Source organism: Arvicola amphibius, chromosome 2 (genome assembly GCF_903992535.2).
Source record: "Arvicola amphibius chromosome 2, mArvAmp1.2, whole genome shotgun sequence".
In the NCBI taxonomy this organism is placed as follows: Eukaryota; Metazoa; Chordata; class Mammalia; order Rodentia; family Cricetidae; genus Arvicola; species Arvicola amphibius.
Genome location: NC_052048.2, coordinates 63,360,753 through 63,388,709, shown reverse-complemented (window position 1 = coordinate 63,388,709; position 27,957 = coordinate 63,360,753). Strand labels below are relative to the sequence as shown.

Sequence of the window (27,957 nt, the reverse complement as noted above, 5' to 3'; positions counted from 1 at the left end):
TTGTTGGATTCCTTGGTTTGTGCTTTTCCTTCTATTACTTTCTGTAAGGCTGGATTTGTGGCTATGTATTGTTTAAATTTGTTTTTATCCTGGAATATTTTGTTTTCTCCATTGATGTTGAACAAAAGCTTGGCTGGGTATAGCAGTCTGTGCTTGCATGCATGGTCTCTTATTTTCTGCAGCACATCTATCCAAGACTTTCTGGCTTTCATGGTTTCCATAGAGAAATCAGCTGTAAGTCTGATCGGTTTACCATTATAAGTTACTTGACATTTTTCCTTTGCAGCTCTTAATATTCTTTCTTTATTCTGTGCGTTTTGTGTTTTGATTATTATGTGGCTAGGGGATTTTTTTTTTGATCCAGTCTATTCGGTGTTCTGTGTGCTTCTTGAACCTTCATAGGAATATCCTTCTTTAGGTTGGAAAAGTTTTCTTCTATAATATTGTTGAATATATTTTCTGGGCCTTTGAGCTGTAATTCTTCTCTTTCTTCTACCCCTATTATTCTTAGGTTTGGTCTTTTTATTGTGTCCCAGATTTCCTGAATGTTTTGTGATGAGAATTTGTTGGATTTGCTGTTTTCTTTGATCAGTGCGTTTATTTTCTCTATGGTGTCTTCAGAATCTGAGATTCTTTCTTCTATCTCTTGTATTCTGTTGGTTATGCTTGTCTCTTTCGTCTCTGTTCGTTTACCTAGATTTTCCATATCCAGCCAGCCCTCGGTTTGTGTTTTCTTCATTGCCTCCATTTCAGCTTTCAAGTCTTGAACTGTTTCCATTATCTGTTTGTTTTTTTCTTGGTTTCCTAGGGTATCTTTTACGGATTTACTCATTTCTTCAAACTTTTTGTTATTCTTCTCATCCATTTCTTTAAGGGAGTTTTTTACATACTGTTTAAGGGACTCTATTGCTTTCATAATGTCAGTTTTTTGTACTTCTTCTGGATTAGGGTGTTCAAGCCTTCCTGCTCTATGTTCGCTGGGTTCTGGTGTTACCATGTTGTTTTTCAGATTGTTGGAGGAATTCTTGCATTGGCGCCTGCCCATCTCTTCCTTCAAATGCTCTGGGATGGATCTTCTGGTACAGGATCAGGGCCCCTTGCTGTCCAGGGACCTCACAGACAAAAGGCCTAGCTTGGTGCCTGCAAGCCCTCTGATGGATCTTCTGGTACAGGATCAGGGCCCATTGCTGGCCAGGAACCTAGCAGGCAAAAGGCCTAGCTTGGTGCCCCTCTGATGGATCTTCTGGTACAGGATCAGGGGCCCTTGCTAGCCAGGAACTTCGCAGACAAAAGGCCTAGCCTGGTGCCTGCAAGCTTAGGGAAACAAAGGGACTTCTGCCCGGTTGCACTCACCACCTGGTCCCAGCCTTGTATATGTTTTTAACTACAATTCTTAGTGATTGCTTTGAGAGTTACAATTAACATCTTATTTTGTGGCAGTTCAGTTCAGTTAATAGCTTAGTTTCAGTATAGAAAAATCATTGTTTCCACAGAGCTCCATTCTGTCTGTCTATCTTTCTCCCTGTCTCTCTCTGTGGCTTTGTAGTCTAGGCTGGCCCTGATCTTGAGTCAGTCTTCCAGTCTCAGCCTCTCCTATGAGCTATGTATGGCTCATGGTATGAGCTACCATGTCCAATTTTGAATTCTATCTTTGTATAGTGTCTTTGTCTTTAAAGTCATATAGAAAAAAGATGTTATGAACAACAATTCCTTAATACTGGCTTTTATATCTAACCTTTACTATGTTAACTTTTACCATGTTCTTGTGTTGGTAGAATTAACATAGAAAAATGGCAGTCTTACCAAAAACAATTTACAGAGTCAATGCAATGCCCATCAAAATCCCAGCAAAAATTTTCAGACCTCAAAAGAACGGTACTCAACTTCATATGGAAAAACAAAAACCCAGGACAGCCAAAACAATCCTGTACAATAAAAGAACTTCTGGAGGCTTCACAGTCCCTGACTTCAAACTCTACTACAGAGAACAGCTTTTGTCAATCAACTCTTGCTTTTACCTCATTGAGGCAGGCAGGGTCTTTCTTGTTTTTGCCATTTAATTGTGTACCTAGTCTAGCTGGTACATGAGCTTCTATCTTATCTTCTTGTCTTTGCCTCCTATCTCTCAGTAGCAGTGTTGGGATTACAGATTGGTACATTGCACCCTGCCTATTACAGGGGTGGGATTGTATTGGGGGCAAGGGGAGAGTTTAGTGGATTGAACCTGATGTGCTATCTCTCTGGCTCCACGCTGCTTTTTAGTTTTTATTTTTTGATTTATTTGTTATATATACAATGTTCTGCCTTCATGTATGCATGCAGGCCAGAAGAGGGCACCAGATCTCATTATAGATGGTTGTGAGCCACCATGTGGTTGCTGGGAATTGAACTCAGGACTTCTGGAAGAGCAGTCAGTACTCTTAACCTCTGAGCCGTCTCTCCAGCCCCCACACTGCTTTTTAAAGGATACTTGAAATCAATGTGAAAGTGCTCAGAGTGATTTAGAGAAATAAATATCCAGGTTCATATGTATTTAGAAAGAATAATGAAACAAATATGGTAAATGCCATAAACTGAATTCTGCAAAAGACTTTGCAAGTTGATTTTCTCAAAATTCAAAATTACTCATATAAAATGTACTTCAGATTAAATTCAGATTCACTTCAAGATAAACTTAAAAATTATAAAGCGTGAATTTTAGAAGCAATTTTAACACACGAGTTTGTGCTTTATTTGCTTGTAAATGGCTACAAAGAATCCTCTGTGCTCTGCTTCCCTCTAGTGGCCTTTTTGCTCATGAGCAGCTCATTTGGCAAATGTAAATTTAGAGCACAGAGGTAAACAAAAGTATCAAGTAAAAACATAGCAAGTAAAACAAAATGGTGGTAGTGATGATATAGTGCCATGAAGCCAAACCTCGCTTTTCCTGTCTGTCCTTTTTATGCTGGGATTGTCCCTAGGTGTACTGTGTACAGTTGCATCTCTGAACTAAAGCATCAGCCTGCTTGCCAAACCATCCCTCTCAAGAAACTAGATTTGTTGAATCCTCATTTTAGATGAACTATCAAATAATGTATACTTGTCCCTTTCTTTTTCTTTACCACCAAATATTACTTAATAGAATTATCATAGTGTTTTATTTTGTAACCAACCATACTGGATTTGACCCATAGTTTCCCACTATTGATTCACAATTTATAAAAGCATTGAATACCATTTGTTCTCAAAACCTTCTTTAATTTATTTGGTAAGGAAATATGACCTGAGTTGACATGATGTTTTTGTTGTCATTTATGAATATTCCTAACTTAGTTCCAGAAATACCAATGTGCTTGATTAGTCAGTACATCTTAAGACTTCAAAAAGGTTATCCATGGTGTATGGCAGTGCGCACAAGGATATCGTATTGCTAAATCTGCAGAATTTGGTGTAATGAGACAATCTGGGCATGAGGATTTTATATAAGGGATTTTATACTTGTACTTGGTGTGCCTGCTGTGGTTCCAGTTGCTAGGTATGACAGTCAGCTAGCTTATTCTGCTCTTATGCCTTCTCTTGCCTTTCTCATTGTATAATTTTTATATGTCACATTTCCAGTCTCCGCTGCCTCTAGTTTTGTTTTCCGTTGCTCTTCACTTTCCACCTTTGGTCTTTCCTGGTGCATTCCTGTCATGTAGTTTGGATTGGGTTCCCCCTTCAGGCATTAACTTCATAAAGACTTTTATATATGTAGATAGTCATTTGAGTTAAATTGCTATCTATATATTCAGGATGGTTTTGTCATACCCAAAGAACAGTTTGAAATGAAAAATGTGGCTCAATTTCTTTCTCTTTAGTGTTCAGTGTTTCAAACATAGGTTTAATGTCTTCCAGGGTCTTCCAGCACTTTCTGAAGTGCTACTGTTTTTTTCTTTGTTGTTGTTGCTGTTGCTTGTTTGTTTTTAAACTTTATTGATTTTTCCTTTCAGTCTTTAATTCTTTTTTTAATTAATTAATTTATTTTGTATACAATATTCTGTCTGTATGTATGTCTGCAGGTCAGAAGAGGGCACCAGACCTCATTACAGATGGTGGTGGCACCATGTGGTTGCCGGGAATTGAACTCAGGACCTTTGGAAGAGCAGGCAGTGCTCTTAACCACTGAGCCATCTCTCCAGCCCCAGTCTTTAATTCTTAAAGAACTTCAGCCCACATCTTTATTCATTAAATATTAATACTTTGATCGTTTTGTTGACAAAGCTAGGATGAGATATGCTAACATTTTTGTTTTATCCTTTTCTTATTGTTTGAACAACATCATGCATAGCAATTTACGTGTTTATTTTGTAAAATACTCATAGTTGGTTTTTCTTTGAGTTGGTTTTTCTTTCCTCCTGTGTCTGCCCGCCTATAGAGATTTCTTCTTTTGTTTGAGGAACTCCCTTCAGTGTTTTATCTTTCTGTTAGTGTGTGTGCATGGTGTATTTTCTTGCCAAATGAAGTCAAGCAGCCTTTTATAACAAACAATTTTCAAAGGGATTTGGGAGTTGATGATCAGAGATCATGGGTTAAATCAAGTATGCTTGGATTTAAAATAGAAGGCTAACTTTGTATGAGAAAGTCACCATAGTTTCCTTAAAATTATGGAAAATTAAACATATTACTTCACTATTCTGTCTGTCTGTTTATCTATTTTCTTTGAGATGGGGTCTCACAAGGTAGCCATAGCTGGCCTGGAACTTGCTGTATAGATGAGGCTGGCTTTGAACTCTAAGAGATCTGTTTGCCCTGCCTCCTGAGTGCTTGGATTAAAAATTTGTGACACCACTTCCATTCTGTTTTAACTATTTTAAAATGTACTCCTTGATAATGTTAGATATTACAACTGAAGGAGACCCTCAACAGTGGGTCCTCCTGGACCCCATGATTAGGCACAAATCATACCCAAACACCAGTTTTCACAGGAGAGCCTTTATTAAATGGGGAGGAAAAGTTCAAGTGGCTGCTTTCTGACTCGGACAGAAAACAGCAGCAAATGATTGCAAGTGTAATTTTTAAGAAGCGGAAAAGGGGAGTTCTGTGTTAGAATGGGCTAGGATGTGCTGGTAAAGGAGATAGGGGACAAGGGAGAGGGGGAAGGGAACAAAGAAAAGTGGGGAAGGGGACAAGGGAAAGGAAGGGAAGGAGTATTTGTCTTGGAGGGACAAAGGACTGCCTCTGGATAGAGGGGAGACAGACATTACACATAGGCAATAGAGGTAAGGGGGGAAACCCCATATTAAGATGAGTATTTATTTTTTTGCTAACAACTCTTCGATTTATTCAAAGCAATTCAGTTTCAAAACTTAAGTTACAGCAGTCAGAAAAAAAAAGTCAGAACACACAATCAGTTTGCCTGTCCTTGTGTTTAACACTGTGGTAGCTTTATTCAAAATACAGTTGCACAAAAGCAGTAATTTCAGTCTCTAAGGCCTTAACATACTGTGTACACAGGCAGTACAGAGCGTTAAAACCAAACTCAGAACTACAGAACAGAGAGCCCACCCTTGCTTATTTGCATGAAAATACCACCCACAAAGCTAAATAAGTCTTAATAGTTATTTGGAGGCTCTAGTCATTGTTTAAACCCAAGAACTCTAATTTTGATTGCATAATAGATGATTGATTAAAAAAAGTCAATATATAGATTTCCTTTTTAAAAACAAGCATTTGTTTTGAACCTGGCACAGTGTGCCGAGAGAATTCTTAGGGACTAGAAGCAGGCATTCCAGTGACTGAAATGAGGAAAATGGTAGTCCTTGGAGATCCCAGTACCAGCACGGAATCTATCACACATTTATTTCAGATAGCAACTTTGTTAGCTTCTCTTTTACTAGGGGTTATAGATCTATTTAAATTGTTTATCTGATCTTGATTTAACTTTGGTAAGTGGTACCTATTGAGAAAATTATCAATTTATTATATATTTTTTGGTCAGTTTGGTAGAGTGCAGGTTTTAAAAGTATGTCCTTATAAGTCTTTGAGTTTCTTCCATGTCTATCGTTATGTACCTCCTCCCAACCTTTCCCCTTGATCTTGTTAATTTGGATATTTTCTTTCTGTCTTTCAGTTTGTTGGGATAAGGATTTTTTCTTTTGATTAGGTTTGAAGTCTATTTTGTTAGATAGTAAAATGGCTACACCAGTTTGTTTCTTAGATCCATTTGCTTAGACTGTTATTTTTTTAACCCTTTACCCTGAGGTAATAATATCTATCCTTGATGTTCAGATGTGTTTCTTGTGTTTCACATCTATTCTGTTAGTCTGTGTCTTTTTATTAGGGAATTGAAATCATTAATATTGAGAGATATCAGTGACCAGTGATTGTCGATTCTTGTTATTTTGTTGTTGGGGTGTTTGTTGTTGGGGTGTTTGTGTGTGAAAGTGTGTGTGCTCTTCTTTATTGGTTTGACTGGTATGAGATTATTTGTTTCCTGTGTTTGTTTTCATGAGTGTAGTTAACCTCCTTAAATTGGAATTTTCCTTTCAGCACATTCTGTACATCTAGGTTTATAGATAGATATTGTTGAAGTTTGATGGAATAACATTTTTCTTCATTTATGGTCATTGAATTTGCTGGTTATAGTAATCTCAACTGGCACCTGTGTTTTCTTAAGAGTCTGCAGGACACCTAGTCCAGACCCTTCTGGCTTTTGGAGTCTTCATTGAGAAATCAGGTGTAATTCTGATAGGTCTGCCTTTATATGTTACTTAAACTTTCCCTTACAGATTTTAGTAATCTTTCTTTGTTGTGTATGTTTAGTGTTTTGAAGTTAGGGGACTTTCTTTTTCTGGTCCAATTTATTTGGTCCTCTGTATACCTCTTGTAAGGCATTTCCTTTCTTCCTTTAAAAATTTTTTTTTTCATTTTTTGGTTTTTCGAGAGAGGGTTCCTCTGTATAGTTCTGGCTGTCCTGGAGTTTGCTGTGTAGAGCAGGCTGGCCTCAAACTCACAGAGATCCATCTGCCTCTTCCTCCTGAGTGCTGGGATTAAAGGCATGTACCACTAATGACAGCATCTCCTTCTTTAGGTTACAGAAAATTTCTTCTATAGTTTGTGGAAAATATTTTCTGGGCCTTTGAGTTGGGATTCTTCTCCTTTCTCCATTCTTAGTAATTTTTAATTTTAATTTTAATTTTTTTATTTTAGTTTTTCAAGATACGGTTTCTCTGTAACTTTGGAGCCTGTTCTGGAACTAGCTCTTGTAGACCAGGCTTGCCTCAAACTCACAGAGATTCACCTGCCTCTGCCTCCTGAGTCCTGGGATTAAAGGCGTGCGCCACCGCCACCCAGTTTATTCTTAGTATTCTTAGGTATCTTTTCATATTGTCCTAGAGTTTCTGGATGTTTTGTGTCAGGATTTTTTTCTTATATTTAACATTTTCTTTAACTGATATATTCATTTCCTCTCTCGTATGTTCAATGCCTTGAAAGTCTGTCTTTCATCTCTTGTATTCTGTTGGTGAAATAAGCCTCTGTAGTTCCTATTGAAATTCCTAAATTTTTCACTTCGAGTATTCCCTCAGTTTTTGTTTTCTTTATTGCTTCTGTCTTAGGGTTTCTGTTGCTGTGAAGGAATACTATGACCACGGCAACTCTTATAAAATAAAATATTTGGGGCTCTAAAAAAAAGCTGCAGAGAAACTCTGTCTCGAAAAACCAAAAAAAGAAAAAAGAAAAAAAATAAAATATTTGGGGTGGTTTACATTTTCAGAGGTTTAGTCCATTATTATCATAGTGGGACATGGTGGTGTGCAGGTAGACATGGTGATAGAGAAGTAGCTGAGAGTCCTACATCTTGCAGGCAACAAGGAATGAACTGAAGCACTGGGTAGTATCTTGAGCATATATGAGACCTCAAAGCCCACCCCTAAAGTGACATACTTTCTTCGGAAAGAACACACTTAACTCCAACCATACCGCCTAATAGTGCCACTTCTTTTGGGCCCATTTTCTTTCAAACCACTACAACCTCTATTTCAAACCACTACAATATCTATTTTCAGGTCTTGAACAGTTTTATTCATTTTCTTCAACTATCTTTTTTTTCTTGGCTTCCTTTAAGGGATTTATTAATTTCCTTCATTTTTTTATGTTTTCCTAGGTTTCTTTTTTAAATTTTTTATTGCTTTATAAATAATACCATCCAAAATTTCCATCTCCTCCCCTCTTCCCATTTCCCTCTCATTCCCCCACTCACTTTCCCCCACTCCAGTCCTAAGAGAGGGCAGGTTACCCTGCCCTGTGTGAAGTCCAAGGCTCTCCACCCTCCATACAGGCCTAGGAAGGTGTGCATCCAACCAGACTAGGATCCCAAAAAGCCAGAACATGCAGTAGAATCGAATCCCAGTGCCATTATTATTGGCTTCTCAGTCAGTCCCCATTGTCAGCCACATTCAGAGAGTCTGGTTTGATCACATGCTTGTTAAAGATTTTATTTATTATGTTCACAGTGTTCTGCCTCCATGTTTGCCTGCAGGCCAGAAGAGGGCACCAGATATCATTGTAGATGGTTGTGAGCCACCATGTAGTTGCTGGAAATTGAACTCAGGACCTCTGGAAGAACAGTCAGCATTCTTAACCTCAGAGCCATCTCTCCAGCCCCTTTCCTAGGTTTCTTTAAGGGATTTATTCATTCTCTCTAAGAACTTCTACCATCTACATATAGTTGGTTTTAAGGTCTTTTTCTTATGCTTCAGCTATGCTGGAATATTTAGGGCTTGCTGTATTATGATAGCTAGGCTCTAGTGGAGACATTTTATCCTGGCTGTTATTGATTGTATTCTTCTGCTGTCATCTTGGCATCTGGCTTTGGGGTGATTATAGGTGCAAGGGCTGATTTCTGGGTTTGTCTTTGTTGGGTGGGTGTTTTATTCTTTGGTTTCTGTTTTCTCTCTGGATATTTGAGATGCTGTTTTGCTGGCTTGCTAGACTAGTATGTTCAAAGGGAATGCCTGCTGGTGTTGGATGCTGGGATGCAGCCAGGAGTCAGGGGAGGAAGATGATCTGTGAGATTCACAGGAGATGTGGAGAACAGGGAAGGGAGGCTATAGTTATAACATAAGGTGTTCTTTTGCAGACCTAGTGATGAGCCTGAGTGTCACGGGTGGTGACACGGGAGCAGATGTAGGTTCATGCAGGTCTGTGAAATGAAGGATCAGAGACATTTTATGGCTACAACAGCAACAGCTGGAGTAGTGGTTCATGAAGAAGCCCAAACTGCTGAATTCATTAGAGACTGGTATAAATATTCAATAGAACTTTGGACTGAATAAAATAAAATTGATAATGAATTAGTTGCGTTAAGGCAAGCTGTTATACTATTAGGAGATCAGTTAGAAATTTTGAAGGAGCAGCTAAAATTAAAATGTGATTGTAATGTTTCTTCTTAATGTATTACACCCTTAAGATTTAATGAAAGCAAGTATGATTGGGATAAGGTTAAGATGCATTTGATGGGACACCCTAATTCTTCTCAAATGGTGATGTGGGAAGTCCTTCTGTATATGTGTTGCTTTTATTGACTAATGAATAAAGCTGTTTTGACCAATGGCTTTTTAGATTCTGCTGACTCTATATATCTCTGTTCAGATTCCTTCCTGGCTTTACTCTGTTAAGCCATTGGCCAAAACAGTTTCTTTATTAACCAATGGTAATAAAACATAATCACAGCATACAGAGGGGAATACCACATCAGTGTTTCTCTTGTTTTAGCAATTAAAAAAAAAGACAGATGAATCTTCATGGCTACCTGGTCATTCTTAATGTTTTTCCTTCCCATGCCTTAAGAGGGTGGAAGGCATGTACCAGTTTCCACAAGTTAGCCTGAACTGAATTGCCAAATTGCAGGAGGGGACCCGACATTCCAGCTCCATGCCTTCAGATAGGTTTATTAACATAAGCACTATTTTCTACAGTTCCATTCCAGCTATATCATTTCCTTCTTAACTCTGAGTGAGAATATTTTTCTTTAAGTGAGCCAAAAGGGCTCCAGTCTATGACGTCTCCTTGGGAGATACTAATTAACACTATTCTCACTCTTACACTGTTGCCAATGTACTCAAGCAGATTCCTGATTGGTAATCCACATCCCACAGAACGATAGATTGATGGAACTAGTAAGATTAATCTCCTGCCCTTTAAAACCAGATGTTTGAAGCATATAAAACTTGTTATGATAATTTTGGGTAGTATTAACTATGGTTAGCCATACTTGAGAAGTTATATTTAGGCATTGAGTTCTATTTCCCATGCAAATAGGAATTTCTTGTACTATCCACAGTGTAATTGTCAATCACTCTATCCTCCATTGACTGAGAAAGACTTCTGTTGTCGTATGGATCAGGTAGCCATGAAGATTCATTAACCACTACAGGAATATCTATATCTTTTTAACTCATTGTGATGTTAATTGGAGGATTATGGATAAAGGCCCATTATGTATAGTTTGTCCCTCTCACCTGTCTAATTACCACAAATGCATATATCAAGGAACAGATCTGTAGCATCTAGAGGTTTCTGGGTCATTTGCCTCCCCTTTGTCACAAATTCTTAATCTGTTTCCAGGTGGGAGGATTCTCTGTCTTCTCCAAAGGCCTTTTGTTTCCCAGAGGCATCTCAGCAGCCAAAGCATTGGAGAGATTCTTCTTGCTCATGTTGTATTTTTATCAATTTTGATCAGATCCACAATCTTTTCTCTCCTGTGGAAACATAAGCATAAACTAGACCCTAACTTAAAACTTTCCCTGGACTATTTTAATTTTAAAACATTTATAATACATGGGATGATTTGATTTAATGTTTTTTCATAATCCAATATCTTTCAACATCTGTTGTCCCTGTTTTCTTAGTATTTAAAAATTTTAAATTTAAAAGTTAGTAAAACATTATGCAGTCTATGTTTGTGGTCCCTTATATTCCCCTTCTGTTTAACAAGCATTTCCCTTAGAGTGTGACTAGATTTTTCCTGATATGCATCTTGTATTGGATCACGATAAAGTAGTCCCACACTAGCTCAGAATTGAGTATAATAAAGGATTCTTTATTTAGGGGTAGACTCACAGATCAATAGTTCTCTGCATGAGTGGGGAACAGAAACCAAATCCAGCTGCCAAGAGAAAGAGTGCACATGTCTACATCTGTTTTTATTGTACCCCAGGACCACACCCAAAGTGGTCCACATCTCAAAGGCCATTGGCTGAAGAAGTTCCCACAGCACCTCCCCCTTTTGTCTAAATAAGAGAGTTCCAAACCCTATACAAAACTATATACAATATGAACAGATATCAAGTATAAAAATTAGAATTATAACCAGCATAAACAATATTAAGCAAGAAACATATGCTAAATGTTTCAATAATTATCCTATCCTAAGGAGTTTAAGTCTTATATTAGAAATGGCTTGGCCAAGTCATGAGAAGAAAGTAACTATGGCTGTCTAGTTTTCAACCCCATTGAAGACCTGACAGGGGAGATAACATTACTTGAGTAAACAGGAATTCCAATCAAGCAACTTTCAAAATGTACAATAAATGACAGAGACAACTGGCTACCTGGGCAATCACCCAAAGTCTCATTTGCAGTGTTGGAGCAACCAACTTTGGCTAAGGCCTAAAGTAACTGACAGACCATTTTCAGAGGCAGGAAAAAATTTAAAACCGTCTAACCCTGTCTTGGCAGTCTTTTTTCTTGTATCCTGCTTGTCCAGTCTGGACATTGTGCATTTTGTCAGTGGTTGAGGCTTGGGCAGTTCTTTGCCCTAAGATCAGTTTTGCCAAGAAGAAAACAAGCTCCAAGTGGAGTGTCTTCCATGCCCAACACTCTCTTGGGAATAGGTTGGTGCTGCCAGGAGCAATTGTATCTCATGGCAACAGAACCCTAAGTTATTTAAATGCCATATTCTACAGTTCTTTGAGGTGGTTGAAGATTACCTATCTATGTGGAATACAATCTCTATGTATCTAAAAGAATCAGATTAGTCTAACTATAAGTATGACAAACAGCGATGACTTTTGATCTATAACTTTTTATTACCCATATAACTTAAACACTGGGGCTTAATAGTAGAATATTAGACAAACCTTAAACAACTGTGCAGTAAATGAGGACAATAACCTCAAAATGTAAATGATGTATAAGTATCTTGATCAGAGGTAGAAATGTATAGTACAATATGATAAATATATCCTAAAATTGTATTAATATACAAAATGTCTTAAGCAGAGGTAGAAATATACATGCACACAATATGACAAAATAACTTTGCATAGGAGTACAAATATTGTAAACAGAAATAGGAGCATATTCAATGTAACAAATATAATTTGAATTTGTATCAATATACAAGAATCTACACCAATGTAAATTATCTATAAATAATAGCTCATAAGTATTCACTCTATTACTCACTATTATTATTAGTGTAAGCTCACACTAATCTACCTATTATCCCATCCAATTTCCTTTTTTTCCCCAAAAGATATCCAAGAGTCTACATAATTTCCACCCCAACTCCAGCTCTATAACAGTTATAGTCAACCCCTAATTGATGTCTCTAACCCTAGGACAAACTTCGTTGGGAGAGGAGACGTTGTCTTCTAAAATTACTTCCAGCTGTCATGGGGGCAACGTTCTTTCTATGGGATTCTGTAAAACTAAAATGATGGTTAAGTTTTTGGATTATTGTCTGGTATAATTGCAAATAGTCTCTGAGTAGCTGATAGGGTTTTTCTGAAGTTGTTATTTGAAGTTCTGGCCAGAACATTGCAAAAAGGTGCACCATTTCAGCTAACCATGTTGGAGTCTCTTGAACAGCAAGTACCCAAAACTGATCTTTTTTTTTTTTAAGATTTATTTATTTAGTATATATACTATATTCTGCACCAGATCTCATTACAGATGGTTGTGAGCCACCATGTGGTTGCTGGGAATTGAACTCAGGACCTTCGGAAGAACAGGCAGTGCTCCTAACCTCTGAGCCATCTCTCCAGCCCCCCAAAACTGATCTTAAAGTAGTGCTGTCAGCTTTATGACGTTATGTCTACCAGGTAGAATCAGTGTTGTGGGGCCCCATCTTTTTCCTGGAAACTTAAAAGATTACTGCAGGAAAATTTATTGTTCATTATGGAAAACTTAAGTATTATTCATATAGAGATATATATGCAATGAAAGGTACGATAGAGACAAAAATATTTATGGGGGAAAGTAAAATCTTTTAGGGGTAGACTTACAGATCAACAGTCCTCTGCATGAGTGGGAACAAGAACTGGATCCAGTCGCCAAGAGAGAGAATGTGCACGTTTCTACATCTGATTTTATTGTAACTCCAAGACCTTTGAGGTCCAGCATCTCAAAGGCCATTGTCTAAAGAAGTTCCCACAGCAGCAACTTTTGCGACTGAATTCCCTGTTTACTTAATTTAAATCATAAATAGTTAAGAGAATTTCCTCTTCGTGTTTTTTTTTTTTCTGGAGAAATTTGTAATCCCAAACTGTGTAAATTTTTCTGTACCACATTAAACATTTTTTTCTAAGGTATTTGTATCAGAAACAGCCAATAAGCTATCCTCCCTATAATGATAAATAATATACTGAGGGAATTTTTTACATACCACTTCCAGTGGTTGATTTATAACATATTGACATAAAGCTGGGCTATTTAACAATTTTTTTTAAGGAAATACTTTTATTGATATCTCTTTACAGGCTAAGCATTATTATAAATAGGCACTGTAAAGGCAAAATTTTCTGTCTTGTTCTTGTAAAGGAATCCCAGGCTGTAAAGATCCCATAGATTAGATTATTTTATTAATAGCTCTTAAATGAGTGAATATTCTCCATTTTCTAGATTCTTTTCTTACAAATATAGGAGAATTTCAAGGGCTTGTGGTTTCCTTGTTATGCTTAGCATCTAACTGTTCTTTTATTAGCTTTTCAAGTGCCTACAATTTTTCTTTGGTTAAGAGGCATTGTTTTGCCCACATAAGCTATAACATCCTTTCTTGTTCTTCAGGTCCTATATACATTTAATCCACTTCACATTTTGCTCCACCGAGATAAGGTTCCAGTGTTAAAAGCTAGTGGAGACCTCTTGCAAAGGCCAATTGGGATTCTAGTCTTTTGAAAATTTCAGATACATCAACTTTACTGAAAAGTAAAGGCCTGAAATCTCAATGCTACTACTTGCAATTTCAGCTTTGTCATCACATCATTAATAACAGTTTTCCAAAATACCTCTTTTCCAGTGATTTTAAAACCTTTTATCCTATAATCGGAGCTGTTTTACTTTTAAAATATGGGACAACAACAGTTGAGCAATCCTATCTCCAGCTTCCAATCTGCGTAGTCTTTTATACATAAGCTATCTATAAAAGCATTAAAGACAGTTTCTATAGGATTTTAAGAGGTAACTCATGGAACATTTTTATAAAATCTTAAAAAGAGGATTTTTCTTTCTGGTTTTGTTTTTTTGAGACTGGGTTTCTCTGTAGCTTTTGGAGCCTGTCTTGGAACTAACTCTTGTAGACCAGGCTGTTCTCAAACTCGCAGAGATCTGCCTGCCTCTGCCTCCCCAGTGCTGGGATTAAAGGTATGCACCACCACTGCCTGGCTAAGAGAATCCTTTTTTTTGATAGGTTTCAAGTAACACATTAATGCAACTTGCCATTTATTAACAGTAACCCTAACACATTTCTGACAGATGTTTTTGTGCTGCTTGTTTTTATTTTATATTGGTGTAGCACCTAGGTAGACAGACAGATTTAAATACTAATGTAATTGCTATTAATTGTAGTTTCTGGTATACTACTTTATTAATTACAATATAGGTTCTCTCAAAGGGAAACATTTTAAACACCTTTTTGTTCTTAGTAAATGCATATCAATAGAAACATATGGTTGGAAATTGCTTAGACCAAGCAGTGTTTCCAATATTCTTGAATTTTTGAGAATAAAATTCTGTTACTTTTCTGGGCCAATTGATTATTTAATTATTTAATAACCACATTTCTCTACCTTTTTAAAAGCTTATTTTTTTCCATTTTCATGCAGTTTAAACACTAAAAATGCTATTCATCATTAAACATTTAAAAGTGTTACTTCATATTAGTTGAATAGCCATTACTCTATTCATTGAAGAACTAGAATGAGATGGTAATATTTCATAGCTTTTAGAGTGTCCTAAATAAGAATTTTTGGAGAGGCAATATATTTTTGTCTTTGTTTCTTAGTTGATGATTGGAACTATGTCAGTACATCAGTGTTTTTAGTTTAGGATTAATCTGTAAAGAGTATCAGCTTCCATATAGATGTAATGTGGCCTCCACCAGGTGAGTGATGAACATACACCTGGGACAAAGGTAGGTTTCTAATATATTGCAGTCATAGATCTCATGATCCTTTATAGTTTGTTAGTTCCTCTATTGGACTAATCACACAGCTTTGGTGACTGTAGCTTTTTCAGAGAGAGGTCTCTTACCATATTAAGCTCAAAAAGAAAAAATTTAATATTATTGAAGTAGTGTTTCTTAAACTTTTATTTTTATCTTAATTTTATTGTTTGAATTTTGTTAGCATTCATTCTGTTCAGTTTTATTTGGGTTATTTTAAGACCTTTTTTGACCTAAATTTATGTAGGTATTTTTTCCCAAGGTTTTGATTATCTTTCCCAGTATTAAGAATAAAATCAATTTTGTATCATTTCTGTAGTTGACCATGTATTTGGTTTCTTGGTTTAGGTATTAAGAAAAATCATTAACTAGAATGGATACTAAGATGTCTTTGTGTAGGATTGATCACAAAACTAGTATCATGGTCACTAACTTAACCTGATCTTGGAACAAAAGGGGCCATCTAGGAAGATTGTCTGTGTAGTAGAGCAGTTTGTTGGGAATGTCATCCAGTTATAGGGTCTGGATGCTGACATTTGCAAATGATTTCTTGGTGGAGCATCTGTGATCCCAAAGTTATGAATTGTCTTAAAATTTCTTTTCAAGGCAAGAACCATATGAGAGGGAGGGTAAATAAAATATTTTGTTTATAATTTGCTGTAAAGATGATTTATTGCAGTTTAATATTAAACAGCTCTGTAGGCCCAAAATTTATCTCATTTGGTTCTAACTGGTGTTTCTCTCTGACACATGGTGTGAATCAACTGTCCTTCCAACTTGAAAGAGCAGAGAGTTCACTGACGCAATCCTTTGTTCTAGGGAATTGTTTCCATTGTGCCTTCAAAAGGGAGGGACATGAAAAGCCTTGGCTCATGACAAGTTCTTTCCAAGTTAGACACGGAGGCTGAATGCTGGCCTGAGGAAGTGAGGTCTATTTCCTCAACTTTCTTAAAGGTTGAACATTATTAACCTTTTCACATCTCTCTTTTAACGAACTGCACACCAGAAACTTTCCACTCATGTGCTTTGCTTTCTAGGGTTCCTCCTTAGCTTCTAGACTTGCTTGAGTTTCTTTCCTTTTCATAGTGAATCTGCTTTGAGAACGTTGAAGGACAAGAGTCACTGCCTGAAAGGTCTCACATATAATAAATAGCTAGTAAATTATAGGTTCATGATAACAGTTGAATGCATGTAACAATATATAAAGACATTAAAAGGTGTCTTCTCCTTATATAGCATGATGTGACAGTGAATAAGCATGTTAAGTTGTTGGTTTTAGTAGAAGCCAAGTAAGCAGGAGAGGGAAGTATATTCCTAGTCTGACTGTGTTTTTGCTTTAGAATTTGCTGGTATTTACAGGGTGCATTGTGTACCTACCATGTTGTTAGTGCTTCATTTGTATTGAATTGTTAGCTGTTTTCAATCCACATTTCCCTGAGATGGAATTTGAAGTATAGAAAAGCTCAGTAACTTGCCCATGGTCACCAGCTAATAAGTAGCAGAAAGAAGACTTGAATCTAAGATGTTGGACTTTATAGCCTATGGTATTTATTGTTGATCCTCATGGCCCATTTTGTTATACTTTAAGAAAAAATCCTACTGAAACGTGTCCCGAGAGTGGAAACTGGCATTGAATTGTACTTATATATAGGCTATTTGAATAATTTGAGGTGGTTTACCATAGACTATGGAAGAGAAGGATCAAGACCTAGTCTTTGTAGTTTTTTTGAGGTCAAAAATAAGACAATGATGACAATTGTAAGAAAGACATTTTAGTTTTAAGAGCGTTGCCATTGCTGTTGATAAAGAACTGGTTGTAGTGTAATGAATGAACTTTTGACTAAATGTGTAAGCAGAAACTGGACTAGTAGTTGATGGAGAGATCTGGAAAAACTTGTCCTACAGTGAAATTGGACTGTATCACTTCTGAGATTTATTCTTTTCCTATACATTGCTGTGTTAAACAGAAGTCATTAAAAGTAATTATTCTTTGTGTTGTCCTTAAAGGGGGAAAAAAGGAAAAAAGAGAGAGGCATATCTGATATCTTATGAAAATGTGTGTGTTGGTTTAACTTTGGTCTAATCCATGAAAGTTTGTTTGTTTATTTATTTTTTGGTTTTTCAAGACAGGGTTTCTCTGTGGCTTTGGAGCCTGTCCTTGAACTAGCTCTCTAGACCAGGCCCAACCTTGAACTCACCTAGAGATCCACCTGCCTCTGCCTCCCGAGTGCTAGGATTAAAGGCGTGTGCCACCATCGCCCAGCAAAAGTTTATTTTTTAAAAACTTTGAATTCCCCACTCCCTCCACATGCACTCATGTGTTTTCTTTTTGAGATAGACACACTTACTGTGTAGCCTTTACTAGCTTTGACTCTGTAAGTCTTTTGCTTCTGTCTCTTGGGTTCTGGGATTACAGGCTTGGGCCACCATAGCCCATGAAAAATTTTAAAATAGTTTTATGCTCCTGATAGGGAGTTTTAAAAAAAATATAATGTAAATGAACTAGGAAGCAAGAGAAAGGCCTACTTTTTGAGTTTACAACTTAGTTTTCTTAGAAACAGGCAAGAGATTCCATCATAGCAACCACTGAGCTCTTTCTTTCCCCACTCCCTTTTGAGGGATAAAAACACATGAATTCAGTTAATTTTGAGATTATAATCAACAATAAGAGGAGAGTAAATGAAAAAGACACTTTATTTTTATTTTGTATTTCTTAATTTATTTCTTAAGACAGAGTCTCATGTATTCCAGGCTGGCCTTAAACTTAGTCAGTAGCTAAGGTTTACCTGATCTTGATATCCTCACCTCTCAAGTGCTAGGTTATGGGACCTTGTCACCAGCCTAGCTTCTTTTGTGCTGGGCAACCCAAAGCTTCATGCACTCTACATAAGTTACAGTTGAGCTGTATCATCTCCCATCCCTGAGATCAGTTTTGTAACCCTGTAACTAGTGACAATCCTCTTGGGATCTGGGCTTACAGGTGTGTGCCACTACCCCAGGCTGCCATTCCATATTTCTTATTTTTATTTTATTTTGGTAATTGTTTAAAATTAGGCCTCACATTAAACCCAAAGTGTTTATTCTTGTTTCTGTTCATTTAAATTAACATTTTACCTGCATTTACTGTGAATCTAGTACTGTTATAGACTCTTCAGATGGATTTTATTTGTTCCATTATAAAAATAACACTTGGATATTTAAATAAAATAATAGAAACACAGAAAGGCTAAAAAAATAAGACTTACAGCCAGGCATGGTGATGTACACCTTTAATTCCAATACTCTGTTGGCAGAGACAGATGCTAGCCTGGTCTACATAGTAAGTTCCAGGCCAGCCAGGGCTAAAAAAGTAGCAACAAAAAGCAAGAGTCACATTTATCTAGATATTATTTTTTTATGTTTTTTTAAAATGTCCTTTCTGTTACCCTAGTAATGGAAATGTAGATATTTGGATATATTTACCTTGGTTGTTGAGTGTGTGTATGGTTTAAATATCTTGTTTTCCATATTGCTTTCTTCTTTTCTACTCTTTTAAAAATATCTTCTTTGGTTGGGCGGTGGTGGCACACGCTTTTAATCCCAGGCAGAGGCAGGCGGTCTCTAAATTTGAGGCCAGCCTCCTCTACAAGAGCTAGTTCCAGGACAGGCTCTAGAAACTACAGGGAAACCCTGTCTCGAAAAACAAACAAACAAAAAAATCTTCCTTCCCCTCACCTTTTATTTTTCATTGTTATTCTTGATAAAATTGTGGTATTTGTAGTAGTAATAAAGGAAACTATTTCTGTGTAGTAGTAGTCTTGGAAAGATTGCTTCATGTGTAAACTGATGATAATAACTACTACTGGAGGGTTATTGTCTTAGTCAGTGTTCCAGGGCTGTAAAGAGACACCATAGCAACGGTTATAAACAAAAACATTTAATTTGGTCTTTCTTACAGTTTTGGGATTTAGTCCATTATCATCATGGCAGGGAACATGGTGGCATGCAGGTAGACATAGTGCTGGCGAAGTAGAAGAGAGTTCTACATCAGGATTTACCAAGATCTACAGGTAGAGGACGAGAGACTCTGGACTTGATGTGGGCTTTTGAAACCTCAAAGTCTACCCCAGGGACACACTTCCTCCTACAAGATCACATCTCTTAATTCTTTGCAAATAGTGTCACTCCCTGATGACTAAGCATCCAGATATATGTGCCTATTCTTATTTTAACCACCACATTTGAGGCATAGCTGAGTTACTATATGTAAGATATTCAGTTGTTCAGTTGACATCTTGACACAGATTTAAAAGATACTTCATTTTATTATGGTTTAGAAGCGATGAGTTTGGTATATCCTTTTCAGTTTGAATGGCATGGGAAAAGTAAGATTGCCTAGATTTAATTTCTGGATGGTCATATGATTAGTTTTTCTGTTCTCTTTGCATGGCTAGCAATGTAACTCTTGTCCCCTTATATTCTTTCAGCTGTTACACACTTACTTTGAACAAGGACACACACACATACACACACACTACACACACACACATACACACACACGCCCACCCACCTGTGCAAACCTGGTTTTCAATACCACTTTCAGGTGTGAGTTGATCTAGCTTTCCCTTACAACATTTGAGGTAAGAGTTTCGTGCACTCTTACAATAATAGAGGAGCTTAATAGAGCCTTCAATCCAGGCCTGACTAAAGTAATAAAAATTGGTAGGTGACAGAATATTGAGAGTTGTGCCTGTCCCTTTTGTATGTCTGTGTTATGTGGTGCTGGTTAGGTACTGAACTTTATCGTTATGATAGAGATCTTGACCATTTCCACAGTTTTCCAGATACAAATCTTTAATAAACAACACCCTGCCTTTCCCCTTAAAAAACACAGCTAAACTTTGCCCAGGATTTTTTTTCCCTCCCCTGTGAGAGTTAACGTAGTAATTTGGAGCATATTACCATGCTGTTTGGAAGCTGTCTGACTGTTTCCATTGTTACAGCCTGATTGTTCATGGTTTAATCATCAGTAGTTGTGAAGGAAGGTTAAGAAAAAAAAAAAAGGGTTGCAGACTGCACAGTACCATAAAAAATTTCCACCTGGAAGCAATTTTTCCTAAAAGCCCTTAGGGACTACTGTCACCCTCCTCCTGGATTGGCAGCAAGGACTAGAAGAAACACCAGCTACCCTTAGAGCCAAGCTTTGTTGCCCCCAGCTTCTAGAAGGGCTAGAGGAGAGCTAGGGAGATAACAAATTATTCCCAGACACTCTTCTATAATAAATTCCCTTGAGCCTTCTTTCCTCTTTTCCTCTGGTTCTTTCTGTATTAGCAATTTAACTAAAGTACAGATTATTTGCAGTAATAGGACTTGAATTTACTTTTTCAGTGAGTGTGTTTATTATCAACTCTAGTGCTTGTCCTTGTAGAAAGTTGAAAACTCTTTGGGTCCTGCCATAGGCCCTTTATAATGAATGCCTTCTCTGTCAATGTAGGCATTGTTTCAGGTGTGAACTCCCAAGGAACTCAAGGTCCTGTGGGAGAGGTAGACATGTAAATAAATCATGTGCTATCCACATGATTTGAATACCATATCGGCATTCAAAGATAGGAGCAAATAAACATTTTCAAGCAAAGAATATTAACCTTCCACCAGTGAATGTCCTTAATGGTTCCCATTCATTCTTAGGCCTGTTTTGCAGTGTTACCAGAGGATAGAATGAGGTGTGTTTTTAAGAGCTTTAGGGTAATGGTAGGGTAGGTACTCTACCCGTTTCTTTCCTAAGGTCAAGGTCAGTGTAGATTTGTATTGTCAGTATTAGGGTTAAGTGTAAACTGTGATACCATGGCTGTGAAGAGAAACTCACCTATACCACTCTGAAGCAAGAGTAACCAACTTTTCAACAGATTTTAAAGTATATTCCTTCAAAAATGGACTATTATTGCATTCTATAACTTTAATTTTTTAGTACATTTATTTATATATGTCTTTATGTGTGTAGCATGGTGGAGGTCAGAGGGAGACTTGCCATATTCAATTCTTTTCTATTATATGGGTTTGAGGAATGGAATTCAGATTGTAAGCAGCAAGTACCTTTTACCTGCTGAGTCATCTTGCTGGCCTGACTATTTGCTTTTGATAGTAATTTTGTAATTCCCTTAGTTTTGGAATTAAATGTTTAATATTTCTTTTTGCTTTGGTTTAGCATTTCTTTATAAATATCACTGTTTTTAATTTGTACTCATTAGTTTAAGCCTGGGCAAATCTTGATCCATAGTTTGTGTTTTTTCTTTTATTCTTTTTAAGCTTTTTTTTTTGTCTATGTTCTAAGATTTCCTTTTCTTTTCTTTCTTTTGTTTTTTTAATACTTAAATTTTACCTTAAAAAACTATTACTTCTTAGAAATCTTAGAAGTATGGGTTAAGGTATATTTCTCTAGAGAAGATTTATGTTCATTCAATCAGTTATCTGTGGACACTGGGAAAGAGTTTGCTTCTAAAATAAATAACAATTGTTATTCTTGAGATGATATTTCACTATGTTTCCTGGGCTGTACTTGAACTGAGCTCAAGTGATTGATTCTGCTTCTGACTTTCTTAATCCTGGCATGAAAAAAAATGTATCTCCATACCTGGCCTTAAAAGAAAGAATTTGGCATTTTTCCAGACTCCACAGATAGTAATAGTATGATATGGAATTGTTCTTTGGTTTAAGATGATTGGAGTTTTTTTTTTCTCCCCTCTCCTGCAACCAGAAGAAGGAGGTTTCCTTGCAGGCTCCTTTTACCCTATACCAAGATATCTTGGCTTTTTGGTCCCCTTATTTGAGGACTAGAGGCTGTGTCGCTCCTGTATTTAACAGAAATATGAGGGTATAGGTGGTTAGCAGAACCTTGGTTTCTCTTCCTTTTCACTCCAGCAACTGCAGATGTTCTTTATTTTCTTTACTGAGAAGTCATACACTAATGGTCTAGAACCTTAATTTAGATTAAGACTTATGAGTAGAAGCACTTTTCATTGTGTATCTAATGCTTTGCTTTGCTCACGGGGAGCATCATCTTATTTTGCTGCTTTATTCTCTATCATGTTTTTTGGATGGAAACAACTCTACTATCTTTCATTCATTCCACAGGGTCTTCAATGCTATGGACTTAATTATGTAGTTTTAAATTGCTCTGGTTGGTTTGAACTCACTGTGGAGACCAGGCTGACCTTGAATTTGTAGTGATCCTCCTACTTATGCCTTTAAATGCTGAGATTCTACCACCCTGTTTTTTTTTTTTTAGTTAATTAATTTTTATTTCCTTAAAGACAGAATCTCACTGTATCCCAGGTTGGCTTGCTATGTATATAGCTCAGAATTCTTTTTCTTATGTCAGACGAGTGATGTATCCGACTGCATAACAAGGTTTGAGGGAGGTACATGTCACATAATAATGTGAACACTTAATCAGCATGCTAATGAATAAAAAAAGATCCTGCCTCAAGTACTCTTATTTCTTGTTTTATAATTAGTAACATTTATGAATCAGTTAAAAAAAGCAATGAAATGAATCTTTTTCTTTTTACACAGATTTGTACAAAGGAGAAAAATAAAGCCACTGACAAACTTTGAACCTTTATATCTTCAGCTACTACTGGTGATGATATGTCCCAACAGGGTTTTGCCACGATATTCGTTATGAGTCTCTGTATCCTTAATTTGGACTGTCCTTGCTTTCATTAGTTTATTTCCTGTTTGATTTCTGTTGTTGATTTGTCTGATATTTTGTGACAGATTTTCTTCTTCTGAGACTTTCTAGTTGTATTTAACACAAGTCACATTCTTTAATAGGTTCTTTGGCTAGGTGCCATCTGAGACTGCTTCATCCTATTTTTAGCCTATTCTTTTGAAAGGGCCCACCCTTTCGAAAGAAGTGCTTCCCTTCTTTTTTGAGGCAGAATTTCCCCACAGCATCCTCTTCGTTTCTGGGCTGTCTTTGTGAAGCCAGTCAGGTACATTGGGATCTGCAAAGATAGAAAAAAGGTTGGAATATGTGGTTCTCATGAGGTGTCACAAAAGCACTTGGATATTTTATTAGTTGTTTTTTTTTTTTGTATTGCTTTCATCAAATACCTGACAAGAAGTAACTTTAGGAAGGAAAGATTTATTTTGGTTTACAGTTGAAGAGGGTACGGTCTACCATGTTGGGGAAGGCAGGGTGGCAAGAGTAGAAGGCATTTGGTTGCATTGCATCACAGTCAGAACATACAGTAATGAAATGTTAACCACTCAAGTTGGTGGTGTAAACCTGGGAGAGTGGAGCCTAAAAAATGAGGCAGACTAAAGTCTCATGCAATAACCAACTTTATTCAGAGCATCAGACATTCTGAGGATATTCTTGAGGGTTCAGCAAGGATGAGCGCAAAGGTCACATGACTTTAGGCCGTATGTTGTTAGGAAGGCAAATCAAGCTTGGAAACATCATTTTGAATAATAATGTGTAAGATGATGGCTAATCTGAAATCAAACCCACTCATTGTTACACCTGAGAGGAGCATGAAAGCACATTCCAAGAACAATCCATTGTTGCGGAGAAAAGAAATTACAAGACTTGTATTGTTTACTTGGAGTTTTCTCACAAAGTCTCAGGAATCTCCTTACAAAGCTTCATTCATGTTGCAATAGTGAGATGCTGCTGTTCAGTTTGCTTCTTCCTTTTTTATTGTGTCTTAGTCTCTAGATCAGTGTTTCTCAACCTATGGGTAACGACCCTTTTGGGAGGGGTCACCTAAGACCATCAGAAAACACAGATATTTACATTATGATTCATAACAGTAGCAAAATTAGAGTATGAAGTAGCAACAGAAATAATTTTATGGTTGGGAGTTGTGGCGGTTTGAAAGAAAATGGCCTCCAAAGGGAGTGGCACTAATAGGAGATGTGACCTTGTTGGAGGAAGTGTGTTTTGAGGTCTCCTATGCTCAAGCTACATCCACTGAGACAGACTATTTTCTGTTGCCTTCAAGTCAAAATGTAGGGCTTTCAGCTACCTGTCTAGTAACATGTCTGCTGCATGCTGCCATGTTGCACCATGATGATAATGGATTAAATCTCTGAAAATGTAAGCCACCCTGTTAAATGTTTTTCCTTTGTAAGCATTGCTATGGTCATGGTGTCTCTTCACAGCAGTAGAAACCCTAAGACAGGGGTCACCACAACATGAGGAACTATTTTAAAGGGTCAAAGCATTAGGAAGGTTCAGAATGACTGCTCTAGCCCTTGTAAAGTGAGTCTTTCCATATTGGTTAATCCAGTCTAGAAACTGCATCATGCACATTCCTAGGTGATCCTAGACAAGCTGACAGATCAACAGTATTAACTGTCACAGGTTTTGTACTCAGGTTAGATTTCATTACAGTATGCTTCTCCAGGTTCTGAGGATGATAAACAATGGTTTATTTTCTCTTGTACCCAGAGCATCTGAATAGTAATACTGAAGTTTGAATATAATCAGTAGACATACTGAAGTAAGGAACAGGGATATAAACTCCATTTGACCTCTTGTAGCCCTCTTTCAACATCGTGCTCAAATCTGTTTTTCCACTTTATTTTTAACTTTTGGAATAAACAAAATTACTAATGATGCTTTTATGGAGTTTAATGAAAAGAAAATGTTTGAGGGATAAAACCATGGCAAGTTAAAAAAGATATACGAAAAAGGAAAGACCAGAATGAACTCTGGGATTTTTTTTCCCTGGATAATCAAAACCAAAACTCCAAAATAAAATGCTTCCTTAATCCTTTGTGTTTTAAGTTTTGTTAGTTCAATACATCTCAGCAGATATGTTTTGTCGCCTGCATTACTCTTGCATGCATCTCTGAAACATGGGTAAATCTACTTGCTTTGTCTTCTCTGCACATCTTTCACAGGCATAGTAGAATCTTTCCACTTCCAGGTCCTATAATCTGAGACAAAATGGGTAAGACAGTCTTTGCCCAAGGGGAAACTAATGTTCTAGAATGAGGAGATTGATGTGGGCATGGAAGGGATTAGAGATGGTTCCTCAGAAGAAGTTAGGTGTGAGCTGTGGTTGAAAGAGTGGATGAGATTTACTTTGAAATGGAGGAAAGGAAGAAGGATAGTTGAGGCTGGAGACCGGAGTCCTTCTAAAGCAGTGAATACTAATTGTTTTCTGTCCTTTTGATTTGCCTGCTACCTTTGAAAACTGCACAACATTCTGTCATTTAGGATACTTTGCTATGCAAATAGCAGAATATAGAGGGAAAATGGCTTAAATAATTGGTTATTGACTGAGGGGTTCTCCACAGTCCAGGACCCATATATTTCCCATTTCTCCTTCTTTTAAACCCAGATTATTGGCACAATATTCTCTTTGGATAGTTGCTTCACCTGCCTATGAGTGTCTTATATTTACAGGAAAGTCTTTAAGGTAAGAAAAGCAATCTCTTTTCCTGCATTCTCCAGGGGCATATAACACTCCCGCCCCCAACTTTGCTTTACCTTTCACTAACAGATTTCCCTTCTCATTGATGAGAGTTGTTCCACACACCCTCATGTTAACTGATCACTGACAAGGTAACTTATTGTTTACCTTTTGTGGTAGAATAGGAAGTTCGAACACCAGAGTTGGGACTCCTTAGACAAAAAAAGTCAATAGTTGCTATGTAGATGAAGCTAATTCACAACTGACTCATCCTGCAATGAAATTACCACCGCCCCTGCCCCCCAAGACCGGGTCACTCTTCATACCCCTGGCTGTCCTGGAAGTTGCTCTGTAGATCAGGCTGGCCTGAAATTTAGAGAAATCTGCCTCTGGAGTGCTGGGGTTAAAGACTTGCGTCACTACAGTGTAGTTTCCCTTCTGTCTTCTCAACAAGGTCTTGCTTTTTAGCTCTGGCTAACCTCAGCCTCCTGAATGCAGAGATTATGAGTGTGTATCAGCCTACACGACTCCTTCCTTGTCTTTGGGGAAAAAACAAAAAACCCAAAAAACAGATTGAAGCTGATTTTGGCTTCAAGTAAGTCATGTAATTCTGTAGTAGTTTAGTGTAGGAGAGTGGTAAATATTTGTTGAATTCAAATTTTAAGTGCCACTTTATCAGTTAAAAACTTGTAAAATATGTTTTTGAATCTAGGTGGTAGAGAAAGAGATGGAATCACTATGATGTATCAAAGTATATTATTAGAATATACACTAGGATGTACAAATATACTTTTGTAAAATCCTTTGGTTTATTAGGAGGTTTTTGAAATCAGGCTCTAGAGAGGCCTCCATTTTACTTGAGTCAAACTTTAGGCTATCAAAATCACTGTTAATTTCTAAGCATTTCTTCTTGTTTACTTTTTATAATACTAGAATATCTTTGTAATGACACAGATAAGTAACCACATGATTGTTCCATAGTCTTATTTAACTGTTATGTATGTATCTTGGTCAGAAGCACAGAGAAGTATAATAATGTTTCAAAGAGTCAACCTTTTTAAGATTCCACCTTCCATTTATCTATTTATTTATTTATTTGGGGAAGGTAAGGTTTCTGGTAGTTCTGGCTTCCCTGAAACGTGTGAATCTGAGGATAGATGGCCTTAACTCCTGATCCTCCTGTGTTTGCCTCCCCAGTTTTATGTAGTTCTGGGGCTTTCTGTATGCAAGGCTCCACTCTACTGGTTGAGCTACATCCCCTGCCTTAGACCCGCAGATTTGATCAAATGTAGTTTTTAAGATTTTTTTTTCAGCAGTCTTTTTTATTTGGTTATATCAAATTCATGTTTTAAGGACTATTAGAAATTGGTCACCACTAGATGGCAGTCTTTCTCCACTTTAAGTCATTTCTTCGGAAGAGAAAATAGTGCTATACTTGTTTAAGAGCAGTCCTGACTGCTAGTGTAAAGGTAACTTAGTAGATCTCTAACTTTTCTAGAGTTTAAGAATTGTTTACTTATTTGTTTTAACCATTTATATCTGGTAGGTCTGTTGTTTATTGATGGCTTATGCTGAAATATATTTGAAATGCTGAGTCAGTGTGAACTATAAGGTTTGTTCACATTTACTTTTTATTGTGGTTGAAGCAGTTTGTAATTAAGGACACAAAACGCAAATGTGTTTTCACCTGTTTTATAGCCACATGGAAAGTGTGTATCCTTTCACTTGCATATGCACAAAAATTCACACAAAGCCTGGTAGTTGTAGATCCTGTAAATTTCCACAAAATGCAAAATATAGGGTCCTCTTAACAGTGTCTACTTTCCTTCATTTAGATGTGTGTGTTTTAGATTAAAACTCTACTGTGCTTTTGAGATAGCGCCCTGCTGGCTTGGTACTAATAATCACTGCGTTGCTGCGGCTCTTGCCCCATCTTCCAGAATGCTAGCTAGGATTACAGGCCTGGCTGGGTACGTGCCCCAACCAATTCTTATTTTAATTTTTAAATTTTTTATTCTGAGGGTTCACTGTAAACCTTTAAAGTCAGTCAACATCATACTTGAAGAGAGTGTTAATTCTGAAGATCTAAATAGGAACTCTGTGACACTAATAAGGAGATTAAAACTACCACCTGCGGACTGTTCTCAA

General features: G+C 37.0%; 1 protein-coding gene and 1 non-coding gene across 2 annotated transcripts in view; one reads left to right on the top strand and one right to left on the bottom strand.

Moving 5' to 3' along the window:
* Exoc6b (exocyst complex component 6B) overlaps positions 1-27,957 on the top strand; it is a 491,547-nt gene that overhangs the window by 33,085 nt on the left and 430,505 nt on the right. The gene's annotated exons all lie outside the window — the stretch shown is intronic.
* LOC119808591 lies at positions 22,755-22,858 on the bottom strand. Its single transcript, XR_005284513.1, has one exon. It is a non-coding gene; the product is annotated as a small nucleolar RNA U13 (small nucleolar RNA).